The 12500-nt window shown below is 45.7% G+C and overlaps 22 non-coding genes and 4 pseudogenes across 22 annotated transcripts; all 26 read left to right on the plus strand.

The window, feature by feature from the left end:
- Positions 1 to 2473: 2473 nt before the first annotated feature.
- On the plus strand, positions 2474 to 2592 carry LOC129418335 (5S ribosomal RNA). Its single transcript, XR_008636110.1, has one exon. It is a non-coding gene; the product is annotated as a 5S ribosomal RNA (ribosomal RNA).
- A 141-nt stretch (positions 2593 to 2733) lies between these two features.
- Positions 2734 to 2852, plus strand: LOC141355411 (5S ribosomal RNA). The gene has a single exon (XR_012361842.1). It is a non-coding gene; the product is annotated as a 5S ribosomal RNA (ribosomal RNA).
- A 141-nt stretch (positions 2853 to 2993) lies between these two features.
- Positions 2994 to 3112, plus strand: LOC141355412 (5S ribosomal RNA). Its single transcript, XR_012361843.1, has one exon. It is a non-coding gene; the product is annotated as a 5S ribosomal RNA (ribosomal RNA).
- Positions 3113 to 3253: 141 nt separating this feature from the next.
- Positions 3254 to 3372, plus strand: LOC141353844 (5S ribosomal RNA; annotated as a pseudogene).
- A 141-nt stretch (positions 3373 to 3513) lies between these two features.
- LOC141357397 (5S ribosomal RNA) lies at positions 3514 to 3632 on the plus strand. Its single transcript, XR_012363884.1, has one exon. It is a non-coding gene; the product is annotated as a 5S ribosomal RNA (ribosomal RNA).
- A 129-nt stretch (positions 3633 to 3761) lies between these two features.
- LOC141355413 (5S ribosomal RNA) lies at positions 3762 to 3880 on the plus strand. The gene has a single exon (XR_012361844.1). It is a non-coding gene; the product is annotated as a 5S ribosomal RNA (ribosomal RNA).
- Positions 3881 to 4021: 141 nt separating this feature from the next.
- On the plus strand, positions 4022 to 4140 carry LOC141357706 (5S ribosomal RNA). Its single transcript, XR_012364193.1, has one exon. It is a non-coding gene; the product is annotated as a 5S ribosomal RNA (ribosomal RNA).
- A 121-nt stretch (positions 4141 to 4261) lies between these two features.
- LOC141357926 (5S ribosomal RNA) lies at positions 4262 to 4380 on the plus strand. Its single transcript, XR_012364415.1, has one exon. It is a non-coding gene; the product is annotated as a 5S ribosomal RNA (ribosomal RNA).
- Positions 4381 to 4521: 141 nt separating this feature from the next.
- On the plus strand, positions 4522 to 4640 carry LOC141355414 (5S ribosomal RNA). The gene has a single exon (XR_012361845.1). It is a non-coding gene; the product is annotated as a 5S ribosomal RNA (ribosomal RNA).
- A 141-nt stretch (positions 4641 to 4781) lies between these two features.
- LOC141357707 (5S ribosomal RNA) lies at positions 4782 to 4900 on the plus strand. Its single transcript, XR_012364194.1, has one exon. It is a non-coding gene; the product is annotated as a 5S ribosomal RNA (ribosomal RNA).
- Positions 4901 to 5041: 141 nt separating this feature from the next.
- Positions 5042 to 5160, plus strand: LOC141354066 (5S ribosomal RNA; annotated as a pseudogene).
- Positions 5161 to 5280: 120 nt separating this feature from the next.
- Positions 5281 to 5399, plus strand: LOC141357120 (5S ribosomal RNA). The gene has a single exon (XR_012363599.1). It is a non-coding gene; the product is annotated as a 5S ribosomal RNA (ribosomal RNA).
- Positions 5400 to 5527: 128 nt separating this feature from the next.
- On the plus strand, positions 5528 to 5646 carry LOC141355415 (5S ribosomal RNA). The gene has a single exon (XR_012361846.1). It is a non-coding gene; the product is annotated as a 5S ribosomal RNA (ribosomal RNA).
- Positions 5647 to 5787: 141 nt separating this feature from the next.
- LOC141354670 (5S ribosomal RNA) lies at positions 5788 to 5906 on the plus strand. The gene has a single exon (XR_012361101.1). It is a non-coding gene; the product is annotated as a 5S ribosomal RNA (ribosomal RNA).
- Positions 5907 to 6047: 141 nt separating this feature from the next.
- Positions 6048 to 6166, plus strand: LOC141355417 (5S ribosomal RNA). The gene has a single exon (XR_012361848.1). It is a non-coding gene; the product is annotated as a 5S ribosomal RNA (ribosomal RNA).
- A 141-nt stretch (positions 6167 to 6307) lies between these two features.
- On the plus strand, positions 6308 to 6426 carry LOC141353846 (5S ribosomal RNA; annotated as a pseudogene).
- A 141-nt stretch (positions 6427 to 6567) lies between these two features.
- On the plus strand, positions 6568 to 6686 carry LOC141357398 (5S ribosomal RNA). Its single transcript, XR_012363885.1, has one exon. It is a non-coding gene; the product is annotated as a 5S ribosomal RNA (ribosomal RNA).
- Positions 6687 to 6815: 129 nt separating this feature from the next.
- On the plus strand, positions 6816 to 6934 carry LOC141355418 (5S ribosomal RNA). Its single transcript, XR_012361849.1, has one exon. It is a non-coding gene; the product is annotated as a 5S ribosomal RNA (ribosomal RNA).
- A 141-nt stretch (positions 6935 to 7075) lies between these two features.
- LOC141357708 (5S ribosomal RNA) lies at positions 7076 to 7194 on the plus strand. The gene has a single exon (XR_012364195.1). It is a non-coding gene; the product is annotated as a 5S ribosomal RNA (ribosomal RNA).
- A 121-nt stretch (positions 7195 to 7315) lies between these two features.
- Positions 7316 to 7434, plus strand: LOC141357927 (5S ribosomal RNA). Its single transcript, XR_012364416.1, has one exon. It is a non-coding gene; the product is annotated as a 5S ribosomal RNA (ribosomal RNA).
- A 141-nt stretch (positions 7435 to 7575) lies between these two features.
- LOC141355419 (5S ribosomal RNA) lies at positions 7576 to 7694 on the plus strand. Its single transcript, XR_012361850.1, has one exon. It is a non-coding gene; the product is annotated as a 5S ribosomal RNA (ribosomal RNA).
- Positions 7695 to 7835: 141 nt separating this feature from the next.
- Positions 7836 to 7954, plus strand: LOC141357709 (5S ribosomal RNA). The gene has a single exon (XR_012364196.1). It is a non-coding gene; the product is annotated as a 5S ribosomal RNA (ribosomal RNA).
- A 141-nt stretch (positions 7955 to 8095) lies between these two features.
- Positions 8096 to 8214, plus strand: LOC141354049 (5S ribosomal RNA; annotated as a pseudogene).
- A 120-nt stretch (positions 8215 to 8334) lies between these two features.
- LOC141358615 (5S ribosomal RNA) lies at positions 8335 to 8453 on the plus strand. The gene has a single exon (XR_012365112.1). It is a non-coding gene; the product is annotated as a 5S ribosomal RNA (ribosomal RNA).
- A 128-nt stretch (positions 8454 to 8581) lies between these two features.
- Positions 8582 to 8700, plus strand: LOC141355420 (5S ribosomal RNA). Its single transcript, XR_012361851.1, has one exon. It is a non-coding gene; the product is annotated as a 5S ribosomal RNA (ribosomal RNA).
- A 141-nt stretch (positions 8701 to 8841) lies between these two features.
- LOC141354681 (5S ribosomal RNA) lies at positions 8842 to 8960 on the plus strand. The gene has a single exon (XR_012361112.1). It is a non-coding gene; the product is annotated as a 5S ribosomal RNA (ribosomal RNA).
- Positions 8961 to 12500: the final 3540 nt, after the last annotated feature.

The raw sequence follows: 12500 nt of genomic DNA on the forward strand, positions 1-12500 counted from the left end.
GCTCCGGGCTGCACGATGGCCCATGAAACAGGATGGAGGGAGCCTGTGGCTGTGCGGGGAGAACCAGCAGTATGGGTGCTGTCGACATAGGGGGTGATCATAGGTGGGCGCAGCAGGCTTTGGCTGGAGGTGGTTGGACGCAGCAGGCCTTGGCCGAGTGGAGGAGGATGATGCCATGGGCTGAACGGACCGGTTCACAGCAGGCACAGGCTATGGCTCTTCAAAAATAATCTGGAAATATAAAATAAACATGTAATGAGTATTGTAAGGAGTATTGTAATTTCCTAAATAAAGATAGCTCCTCCCCAAAGAGCACAGCATGAGATCACCATGAAGGCTCGGGAAAACAACTCTCTACGATTCACAGTTGACTTCCCACCGAGACCATTTGGTTTTCAGAGATCACACTTTTAGGATGTCATACATTTGTATTCTCATTCTCTCAAAGCAAACTGTATATGAAATGCCACATGCACAAAGAATCTGAAACTGATCTTATTTGTTTTCACTCAATGCAAGTGGTTAATGGTCTCACTCACTCACTACAATGTTAAAGTTTAAGCAAACTTCATTCAATGTTGATAGACACCTCCCATCTTAGGCATAAATGTTTGCCGTTGGTTTCCACCATTTGGGCCTACGGATGGATGGGTGATATATCCCCCCCCCCACAATATTGTTATGATGTGTGCGATTTGCTTTCCACAGCCAACAGGTGAAACAAAGTGCTTATGACAACTTACCTCCGCTTCTCACCACGCCCATCCAGCCTCATGATGAACATGCTGGTACTGGACCTGAGGCCGGTCTGGTGTTGTGAGGGATGTTGGCAGCACAGGAGCTTCCGAGAACGGTGCATCCGACAGCACTTTCGGGTGAGGCATCCCCTTCGGCAGTACCGTCGCCCCGTAGTATTTTTCTCCTCCCTGGCAGTGAAAGATGAGATGGACTTGGTATTTAAGTTGGGCAGTGAAATGGCAAGACCGCCGAGGATGGGGACGTCTCGAACTCTGCAATCCTCTTATACTGTCCCTTCAAAGAAGCCGTGACCTGGCTGAGGTGAGCTGTTTGGCTGGTGCTCAGTTCTTCAGCATCTTGGAGGAGGAGGTAGAGGAGGCGACTGTCCTCGGTCACCTGCGCCGCCTGAGCGTACGTCATGCAGCCAAACTTGCTCTTCTGAGCTGCTCTGAATCCATTGTCACTGAAAATGATATTATGAAATTTTGTGTTGGTGTGTTAGATGTTTAATTATCCATTTCATCATAGGTTTCAACTGCTATTGAACTCACCGACCACAGTTGTTATCCACATACACACCCTTTGGAGCAGGAGCGTTGCCCCGGCAAAAGCGGGCGACCAGACCTCTGGCCATGCGTACGTAACACCTCTTGGACCCGGACAGCACCACTGTGGTCAAGAACTGACCCCACTCATTCAGCACGATGGTGACGTACTGCACGGTGCCCTCCCTGGCCGTTGTTGTAGATCTTCCCTTGAGAATCTATAAAAACAAAGCAGAGCATTCATTGTGTGGTGTTTATCAACATTCAGTCTGTTCCATATGATCACATTGATCATTAACATCTTTACACTTCTAAAGCATATTTACACATCGAATTTTAACTCCACACTATTGTAACAACATCTCTATGGTCTTAAGACGTGAGCTAGAGTGTCTGATGACGTTTTTGAAGTATTTCCAGGGAATTTCAGGTCATTTAATCGGCGATTGGTAGCTCGTTAATTCATTTCCAATGCATTCGGTTAATATATAGTATATATGATTTAAGATAAGCATATTTAAGCTCTACATTTCGGGTCCACACATTAGTAGTACATTTGTCAAGGTCTCAACATGTAAAATGAATAGTCTGGTCGCATTTAAAACGCATTTCAGAGATCAAACCTAGCTATTTTGATGTAAACAAGTGGTGCTAGCCTAGTCAATCGGTGGTCTCAGTACGGCGCTAATGAGATATTATCATGTAAAACCTTAAATATCAGGCAAATTATTAAAAAATATAACGCGTTTCATTTATAACTTAGCACATAATTATAACAAACGTACCTGCGAGTAAACAAACACAGTCCATCGGTCCTCAATGACAACGAATCCAAATGTGAATATTTACTAGTCCTGAATAAATTAGATGACGTTTTCCGATCCTCGCTCAATGATTGGTCCGTTGAGCGCCGAGCTCTGCTCAGCATTGCTCAACCATTGGCTGATCGCTGCTCAGCTCTGCTCAGCTCTGCTCAACCATTGGACGGCTGCCGATCGCTTAGGTACTTGGAGGGGAACTTGCTTGGGAAATACCAGGTGCTGTAAGCATTTAATTCTTTATTTAATTAATTATTTAATTATTTATTCATATAATTTTTTTCCAGAAATGCATCCTTTCTGTAAGCGTTCGCCGATGGCATGGCGTTGCCACATTAGTCTTGAAGTGGCTCTCGAATCGAGTGAGCGCTCGCTTACGGCCACACCACCCTGAGCACGCCCGCTCTCGTCTGATCTCGGAAGCCAAGCAGGGTCGGGCCTGGTTAGTACTTGGATGGGAGACCGCCTGGGAATACCAGGTGCTGTAAGCATTTAATTCTTTATTTAATTAATTATTTAATTATTTATTCATATAATTTTTTTCCAGAAATGCATCCTTTCTGTAAGCGTTCGCCGATGGCATGGCGTTGCCACATTAGTCTTGAAGTGACTCTCGAATCGAGTCAGCGCTCGCTTACGGCCACACCACCCTGAGCACGCCCGCTCTCGTCTGATCTCGGAAGCCAAGCAGGGTCGGGCCTGGTTAGTACTTGGATGGGAGACCGCCTGGGAATACCAGGTGCTGTAAGCATTTAATTATTTATTTAATTAATTATTTAATTACTTATTCATATAATTTTTTTCCAGAAATGCATCCTTTCTGTAAGCGTTCGCCGATGGCATGGCGTTGCCACATTAGTCTTGAAGTGGCTCTCGAATCGAGTCAGCGCTCGCTTACGGCCACACCACCCTGAGCACGCCCGCTCTCGTCTGATCTCGGAAGCCAAGCAGGGTCGGGCCTGGTTAGTACTTGGATGGGAGACCGCCTGGGAATACCAGGTGCTGTAAGCATTTAATTCTTTATTTAATTAATTATTTAATTATTTATTCATATAATTTTTTTCCAGAAATGCATCCTTTCTGTAAGCGTTCGCCGATGGCATGGCGTTGCCACATTAGTCTTGAAGTGGCTCTCGAATCGAGTCAGCGCTCGCTTACGGCCACACCGTCCTGAGCACGCCCGCTCTCGTCTGATCTCGGAAGCCAAGCAGGGTTGGGCCTGGTTAGTACTTGGATGGGAGACCGCCTGGGAATACCAGTTGCTGTAAGCATTTAATTCTTTATTTAATTAATTATTTAATTATTTATTCATATAATTTTTTTCCAGAAATGCATCCTTTCTGTCAGCGTTCGCCGATGGCATGGCGTTGCCACATTAGTCTTGAAGTGGCTCTCGAATCGAGTCAGCGCTCGCTTACGGCCACACCACCCTGAGCACGCCCGCTCTCGTCTGATCTCGGAAGCTAAGCAGGGTCGGGCCTGGTTAGTACTTGGATGGGAGACCGCCTGGGTATACCAGGTGCTGTAAGCATTTAATTAATTATTGAATTATTTGTTCATATAATTTTTTTCCAGAAATGCATCCTTTCTGTAAGCGTTCGCCGATGGCATGGCGTTGCCACATTAGTCTTGAAGTGGCTCTCGAATCGAGTCAGCGCTCGCTTACGGCCACACCACCCTGAGCACGCCCGCTCTCGTCTGATCTCGGAAGCCAAGCAGGGTCGGGCCTGGTTAGTACTTGGATGGGAGACCGCCTGGGAATACCAGGTGCTGTAAGCATTTAATTCTTTATTTAATTAATTATTTAATTATTTATTCATATAATTTTTTTCCAGAAATGCATCCTTTCTGTAAGCGTTCGGCGATGGCATGGCGTTGCCACATTAGTCTTGAAGTGGCTCTCGAATCGAGTCAGCGCTCGCTTACGGCCACACCGTCCTGAGCACGCCCGCTCTCGTCTGATCTCGGAAGCCAAGCAGGGTCGGGCCTGGTTAGTACTTGGATGGGAGACCGCCTGGGAATACCAGGTGCTGTAAGCATTTCTTTAATTATTTATTCATATAATTTTTTTCCAGAAATGCATCCTTTCTGTAAGCGTTCGCCGATGGCATGGCGTTGCCACATTAGTCTTGAAGTGGCTCTCGAATCGGGTCAGCGCTCGCTTACGGCCACACCACCCTGAGCACGCCCGCTCTCGTCTGATCTCGAAAGCCAAGCAGGGTCGGGCCTGGTTAGTACTTGGATGGGAGACCGCCTGGGAATACCAGGTGCTGTAAGCATTTAATTCTTTATTTAATTAATTATTTAATTATTTATTCATATAATTTTTTTCCAGAAATGCATCCTTTCTGTAAGCGTTCGCCGATGGCATGGCGTTGCCACATTAGTCTTGAAGTGGCTCTCGAATCGAGTCAGCGCTCGCTTACGGCCACACCACCCTGAGCACGCCCGCTCTCGTCTGATCTCGGAAGCCAAGCAGGGTCGGGCCTGGTTAGTACTTGGATGGGAGACCGCCTGGGAATACCAGGTGCTGTAAGCATTTAATTCTTTATTTAATTAATTATTTAATTATTTATTCATATAATTTTTTACCAGAAATGCATCCTTTCTGTAAGCGTTCGCCGATGGCATGGCGTTGCCACATTAGTCTTGAAGTGGCTCTCGAATCGAGTGAGCGCTCGCTTACGGCCACACCGTCCTGAGCACGCCCGCTCTCGTCTGATCTCGGAAGCCAAGCAGGGTCGGGCCTGGTTAGTACTTGGATGGGAGACCGCCTGGGAATACCAGGTGCTGTAAGCATTTAATTCTTTATTTAATTAATTATTTAATTATTTATTCATATAATTTTTTTCCAGAAATGCATCCTTTCTGTAAGCGTTCGCCGATGGCATGGCGTTGCCACATTAGTCTTGAAGTGGCACTCGAATCGAGTCAGCGCTCGCTTACGGCCACACCACCCTGAGCACGCCCGCTCTCGTCTGATCTCGGAAGCCAAGCAGGGTCGGGCCTCGTTAGTACTTGTATGGGAGACCGCCTGGGAATACCAGGTGCTGTAAGCATTTAATTAATTATTTATTCATATAATTTTTTCCAGAAATGCATCCTTTCTGTAAGCGTTCGCCGATGGCATGGTGTTGCCACATTAGTCTTGAAGTGGCTCTCGAATCGAGTCAGCGCTCGCTTACGGCCACACCACCCTGAGCACGCCCGCTCTCGTCTGATCTCGGAAGCCAAGCAGGGTCGGGCCTGGTTAGTACTTGGATGGGAGACCGCCTGGGAATCCCAGGTGCTGTAAGCATTTAATTAATTATTTAATTATTTATTCATATAATTTTTTTCCAAAATGCATCCTTTCTGTAAGCGTTCGCCGATGGCATGGCGTTGCCACATTTGTCTTGAAGTGGCTCTCGAATCGAATCAGCGCTCGCTTACGGCCACACCACCCTGAGCACGCCCGCTCTCGTCTGATCTCGGAAGCCAAGCAGGGTCGGGCCTGGTTAGTACTTGGATGGGAGACCGCCTGGGAATACCAGGTGCTGTAAGCATTTAATTCTTTATTTAATTAATTATTTAATTATTTATTCATATAATTTTTTACCAGAAATGCATCCTTTCTGTAAGCGTTCGCCGATGGCATGGCGTTGCCACATTAGTCTTGAAGTGGCTCTCGAATCGAGTCAGCGCTCGCTTACGGCCACACCACCCTGAGCACGCCCGCTCTCGTCTGATCTCGGAAGCCAAGCAGGGTCGGGCCTGGTTAGTACTTGGATGGGAGACCGCCTGGGAATACCAGGTGCTGTAAGCTTTTAATTCTTTATTTAATTAATTATTTAATTATTTATTCATATAATTTTTTTCCAGAAATGCATCCTTTCTGTAAGCGTTCGCCGATGGCATGGCGTTGCCACATTAGTCTTGAAGTGGCTCTCGAATCGAGTCAGCGCTCGCTTACGGCCACACCACCCTGAGCACGCCCGCTCTCGTCTGATCTCGGAAGCCAAGCAGGGTCGGGCCTGGTTAGTACTTGGATGGGAGACCGCCTGGGAATACCAGGTGCTGTAAGCATTTAATTCTTTATTTAATTAATTATTTAATTATTTATTCATATAATTTTTTTCCAGAAATGCATCCTTTCTGTAAGCGTTCGCCGATGGCATGGCGTTGCCACATTAGTCTTGAAGTGGCTCTCGAATCGAGTCAGCGCTCGCTTACGGCCACACCGTCCTGAGCACGCCCGCTCTCGTCTGATCTCGGAAGCCAAGCAGGGTTGGGCCTGGTTAGTACTTGGATGGGAGACCGCCTGGGAATACCAGTTGCTGTAAGCATTTAATTCTTTATTTAATTAATTATTTAATTATTTATTCATATAATTTTTTTCCAGAAATGCATCCTTTCTGTCAGCGTTCGCCGATGGCATGGCGTTGCCACATTAGTCTTGAAGTGGCTCTCGAATCGAGTCAGCGCTCGCTTACGGCCACACCACCCTGAGCACGCCCGCTCTCGTCTGATCTCGGAAGCTAAGCAGGGTCGGGCCTGGTTAGTACTTGGATGGGAGACCGCCTGGGTATACCAGGTGCTGTAAGCATTTAATTAATTATTGAATTATTTGTTCATATAATTTTTTTCCAGAAATGCATCCTTTCTGTAAGCGTTCGCCGATGGCATGGCGTTGCCACATTAGTCTTGAAGTGGCTCTCGAATCGAGTCAGCGCTCGCTTACGGCCACACCACCCTGAGCACGCCCGCTCTCGTCTGATCTCGGAAGCCAAGCAGGGTCGGGCCTGGTTAGTACTTGGATGGGAGACCGCCTGGGAATACCAGGTGCTGTAAGCATTTAATTCTTTATTTAATTAATTATTTAATTATTTATTCATATAATTTTTTTCCAGAAATGCATCCTTTCTGTAAGCGTTCGCCGATGGCATGGCGTTGCCACATTAGTCTTGAAGTGGCTCTCGAATCGAGTCAGCGCTCGCTTACGGCCACACCGTCCTGAGCACGCCCGCTCTCGTCTGATCTCGGAAGCCAAGCAGGGTCGGGCCTGGTTAGTACTTGGATGGGAGACCGCCTGGGAATACCAGGTGCTGTAAGCATTTCTTTAATTATATATTCATATAATTTTTTTCCAGAAATGCATCCTTTCTGTAAGCGTTCGCCGATGGCATGGCGTTGCCACATTAGTCTTGAAGTGGCTCTCGAATCGGGTCAGCGCTCGCTTACGGCCACACCACCCTGAGCACGCCCGCTCTCGTCTGATCTCGAAAGCCAAGCAGGGTCGGGCCTGGTTAGTACTTGGATGGGAGACCGCCTGGGAATACCAGGTGCTGTAAGCATTTAATTCTTTATTTAATTAATTATTTAATTATTTATTCATATAATTTTTTTCCAGAAATGCATCCTTTCTGTAAGCGTTCGCCGATGGCATGGCGTTGCCACATTAGTCTTGAAGTGGCTCTCGAATCGAGTCAGCGCTCGCTTACGGCCACACCACCCTGAGCACGCCCGCTCTCGTCTGATCTCGGAAGCCAAGCAGGGTCGGGCCTGGTTAGTACTTGGATGGGAGACCGCCTGGGAATACCAGGTGCTGTAAGCATTTAATTCTTTATTTAATTAATTATTTAATTATTTATTCATATAATTTTTTACCAGAAATGCATCCTTTCTGTAAGCGTTCGCCGATGGCATGGCGTTGCCACATTAGTCTTGAAGTGGCTCTCGAATCGAGTGAGCGCTCGCTTACGGCCACACCGTCCTGAGCACGCCCGCTCTCGTCTGATCTCGGAAGCCAAGCAGGGTCGGGCCTGGTTAGTACTTGGATGGGAGACCGCCTGGGAATACCAGGTGCTGTAAGCATTTAATTCTTTATTTAATTATTTATTTAATTATTTATTCATATAATTTTTTTCCAGAAATGCATCCTTTCTGTAAGCGTTCGCCGATGGCATGGCGTTGCCACATTAGTCTTGAAGTGGCACTCGAATCGAGTCAGCGCTCGCTTACGGCCACACCACCCTGAGCACACCCGCTCTCGTCTGATCTCGGAAGCCAAACAGGGTCGGGCCTCGTTAGTACTTGTATGGGAGACCGCCTGGGAATACCAGGTGCTGTAAGCATTTAATTAATTATTTATTCATATAATTTTTTCCAGAAATGCATCCTTTCTGTAAGCGTTCGCCGATGGCATGGTGTTGCCACATTAGTCTTGAAGTGGCTCTCGAATCGAGTCAGCGCTCGCTTACGGCCACACCACCCTGAGCACGCCCGCTCTTGTCTGATCTCGGAAGCCAAGCAGGGTCGGGCCTGGTTAGTACTTGGATGGGAGACCGCCTGGGAATCCCAGGTGCTGTAAGCATTTAATTAATTATTTAATTATTTATTCATATAATTTTTTTCCAAAATGCATCCTTTCTGTAAGCGTTCGCCGATGGCATGGCGTTGCCACATTTGTCTTGAAGTGGCTCTCGAATCGAATCAGCGCTCGCTTACGGCCACACCACCCTGAGCACGCCCGCTCTCGTCTGATCTCGGAAGCCAAGCAGGGTCGGGCCTGGTTAGTACTTGGATGGGAGACCGCCTGGGAATACCAGGTGCTGTAAGCATTTAATTCTTTATTTAATTAATTATTTAATTATTTATTCATATAATTTTTTACCAGAAATGCATCCTTTCTGTAAGCGTTCGCCGATGGCATGGCGTTGCCACATTAGTCTTGAAGTGGCTCTCGAATCGAGTCAGCGCTCGCTTACGGCCACACCACCCTGAGCACGCCCGCTCTCGTCTGATCTCGGAAGCCAAGCAGGGTCGGGCCTGGTTAGTACTTGGATGGGAGACCGCCTGGGAATACCAGGTGCTGTAAGCTTTTAATTCTTTATTTAATTAATTATTTAATTATTTATTCATATAATTTTTTTCCAGAAATGCATCCTTTCTGTAAGCGTTCGCCGATGGCATGGCGTTGCCACATTAGTCTTGAAGTGGCTCTCGAATCGAGTCAGCGCTCGCTTACGGCCACACCACCCTGAGCACGCCCGCTCTCGTCTGATCTCGGAAGCCAAGCAGGGTCGGGCCTGGTTAGTACTTGGATGGGAGACCGCCTGGGAATGGCTCATGACCCCTGCAAGTACATATTGCTCAACCCTGGGATCGATCGAAAGTGATCAAAGCGGATGGCGCCATCTGCTGGTCAACGTACTGAAGTGTTATTTACAGAGATTGTAAATGTACAGGTCTAGTTTATTAAAATCCACTAATCTGTTGAATGTTTTATTTATTATTTTCATAGTTTAAGTTGATGTAGCTGATGAGATTCATATAGTTAAGTAAAAAAGGGTTTTATATTTTTTGGACTGAATTAAGAAAGGTTGTAATGTATCAGTGCACTCTCTTTGTCTGGAAGACTTCTAATTGCTTTGATGCGTTTTATTTTACACTATCCCACCCCTTCTGAAACCCAAGCATACAGGACAGAGACTCCAACACACTTTAAATACCTTTACAACTTTTATTTTTCACCCAGAATGTGTTTCATTTAAAAAGCAATGCATGAAAACACAAGTAAACAAGATCTGTTTAGTTTAAAGCTCTCTCACCACAACAAGGTACAGATCTACGAGCGAGAACACGAGACAAGACGAGAGACAAACATTTACTACCATTTGCAAACATTAATTAAACATGGAGCTGACATACAAAAATCACAAGGACACGCACACATAAATAACATTAATAATAACCAAAAACACTTAAGTTAAAAACACAAACTTGTACTTAAGATAAAAATAAACAATTGGTTTGTACAGGCAAAAGCCCAATAAAGTACAGGATTATCCAAAGACTCAGGTCACCAATCAACAAATAAAGGCTCAAGCCATTCCTGTCTCTTAAATTTTTTTGTGTGTTTTCTTTGGCAAACTTTTGTTAAACATGAAACAGACAAAGACATACAAACATCACAAAGTCATGAAGCTGACAAAGACAAACAACACGCATGACAAAAACAGACAAAGACATACAAACATCACAAAGTCATGAAGCTGACAAAGACAAACAACACGCATGACAAAAACACAGATTATCTGAACATGAACAACCATTAAAGGGTATGTAAACTGATTAAGGTTAAAATTAATGAGGTTAGATTGGCCTTGACATTGAACATAGGCCAGAACATGTTTGTATAAATAAAGATACTATAAAGTGCACTAAAACAGCAACATAAATAATAATAAAAAACAAACACAAGAATATTCTTAAGTAAAACTGCAAAGTGCATTTTGTTTACTTTTGAACTATATAAATCAATAGATTGTACTTGCTGAAGCACTTTAAAACAACAAACAAGCCTCTTTCTCTCTCCTACAGATGGCACAGGAGAAGTGGCATCACCCAGGTAAGTTATTTACACAGTTCTCCTCTTTTCCAACTCGTACAGCACATTGTCAAACCCAGAGGTGGTGGATTTCCTAGTGGATGGACAGTAGGAAAATATCTTCTGAGTGCTTACAGACACTTTTTCCTTGAAAGGTGTGTACCTCTTCCAATGTCCAACACAATTAGGCACGTGGCAAGCCCCACATGACTGCAAAGACTTGTTAGGCATGAATCCCTTGACTGTTGGTGCTGGAGGTACAAAGCTCCGGGCTGCACGATGGCCCATGAAACAGGATGGAGGGAGCCTGTGGCTGTGCGGGGAGAACCAGCAGTATGGGTGCTGTCGACATAGGGGGTGATCATAGGTGGGCGCAGCAGGCTTTGGCTGGAGGTGGGTGGACGCAGCAGGCCTTGGCCGAGTGGAGGAGGATGATGCCATGGGCTGAACGGGCCGGTTCACAGCAGGCACAGGCTATGGCTCTTCAAAAATAATCTGGAAATATAAAATAAACATGTAATGAGTATTGTAAGGAGTATTGTAATTTCCTAAATAAAGATAGCTCCTCCCCAAAGAGCACAGCATGAGATCACCATGAAGGCTCGGGAAAACAACTCTCTACGATTCACAGTTGACTTCCCACCGAGACCATTTGATTTTCAGAGATCACACTTTTAGGATGTCATACATTTGTATTCTCATTCTCTCAAAGCAAACTGTATATGAAATGCCACATGCACAAAGAATCTGAAACTGATCTTATTTGTTTTCACTCAATGCAAGTGGTTAATGGTCTCACTCACTCACTACAATGTTAAAGTTTAAGCAAACTTCATTCAATGTTGATAGACACCTCCCATCTTAGGCATAAATGTTTGCCGTTGGTTTCTACCATTTGGGCCTACGGATGGATGGGTGATATATCCCCCCCCCACAATATTATTATGATGTGTGCGATTTGCTTTCCACAGCCAACAGGTGAAACAAAGTGCTTATGACAACTTACCTCCGCTTCTCACCACGCCCATCCAGCCTCATGATGAACATGCTGGTACTGGACCTGAGGCCGGTCTGGTGTTGTGAGGGATGTTGGCAGCACAGGAGCTTCCGAGAACGGTGCATCCGACAGCACTTTCGGGTGAGGCATCCCCTTCGGCAGTACCGTCGCCCCGTAGTATTTTTCTCCTCCCTGGCAGTGAAAGATGAGATGGACTTGGTATTTAAGTTGGGCAGTGAAATGGCAAGACCGCCGAGGATGGGGACGTCTCGAACTCTGCAATCCTCTTATACTGTCCCTTCAAAGAAGCCGTGACCTGGCTGAGGTGAGCTGTTTGGCTGGTGCTCAGTTCTTCAGCATCTTGGAGGAGGAGGTAGAGGAGGCGACTGTCCTCGGTCACCTGCGCCGCCTGAGCGTACGTCATGCAGCCAAACTTGCTCTTCTGAGCTGCTCTGAATCCATTGTCACTGAAAATGATATTATGAAATTTTGTGTTGGTGTGTTAGATGTTTAATTATCCATTTCATCATAGGTTTCAACTGCTATTGAACTCACCGACCACAGTTGTTATCCACATACACACCCTTTGGAGCAGGAGCGTTGCCCCGGCAAAAGCGGGCGACCAGACCTCTGGCCATGCGTACGTAACACCTCTTGGACCCGGACAGCACCACTGTGGTCAAGAACTGACCCCACTCATTCAGCACGATGGTGACGTACTGCACGGTGCCCTCCCTGGCCGTTGTTGTAGATCTTCCCTTGAGAATCTATAAAAACAAAGCAGAACATTAATTGTGTGGTGTTTATCAACATTCAGTCTGTTCCATATGATGACATTGATCATTAACATCTTTACACTTCTAAAGCATATTTACACATCGAATTTTAACTCCACACTATTGTAACAACATCTCTATGGTCTTAAGACGTGAGCTAGAGTGTCTGATGACGTTTTTGAAGTATTTCCAGGGAATTTCAGGTCATTTAATCGGCGATTGGTAGCTCGTTAATTCATTTCCAATGCATTCGGTTAA

This window comes from Misgurnus anguillicaudatus, chromosome 21, assembly GCF_027580225.2.
Source record: "Misgurnus anguillicaudatus chromosome 21, ASM2758022v2, whole genome shotgun sequence".
Classification (NCBI taxonomy): domain Eukaryota; kingdom Metazoa; phylum Chordata; class Actinopteri; order Cypriniformes; family Cobitidae; genus Misgurnus; species Misgurnus anguillicaudatus.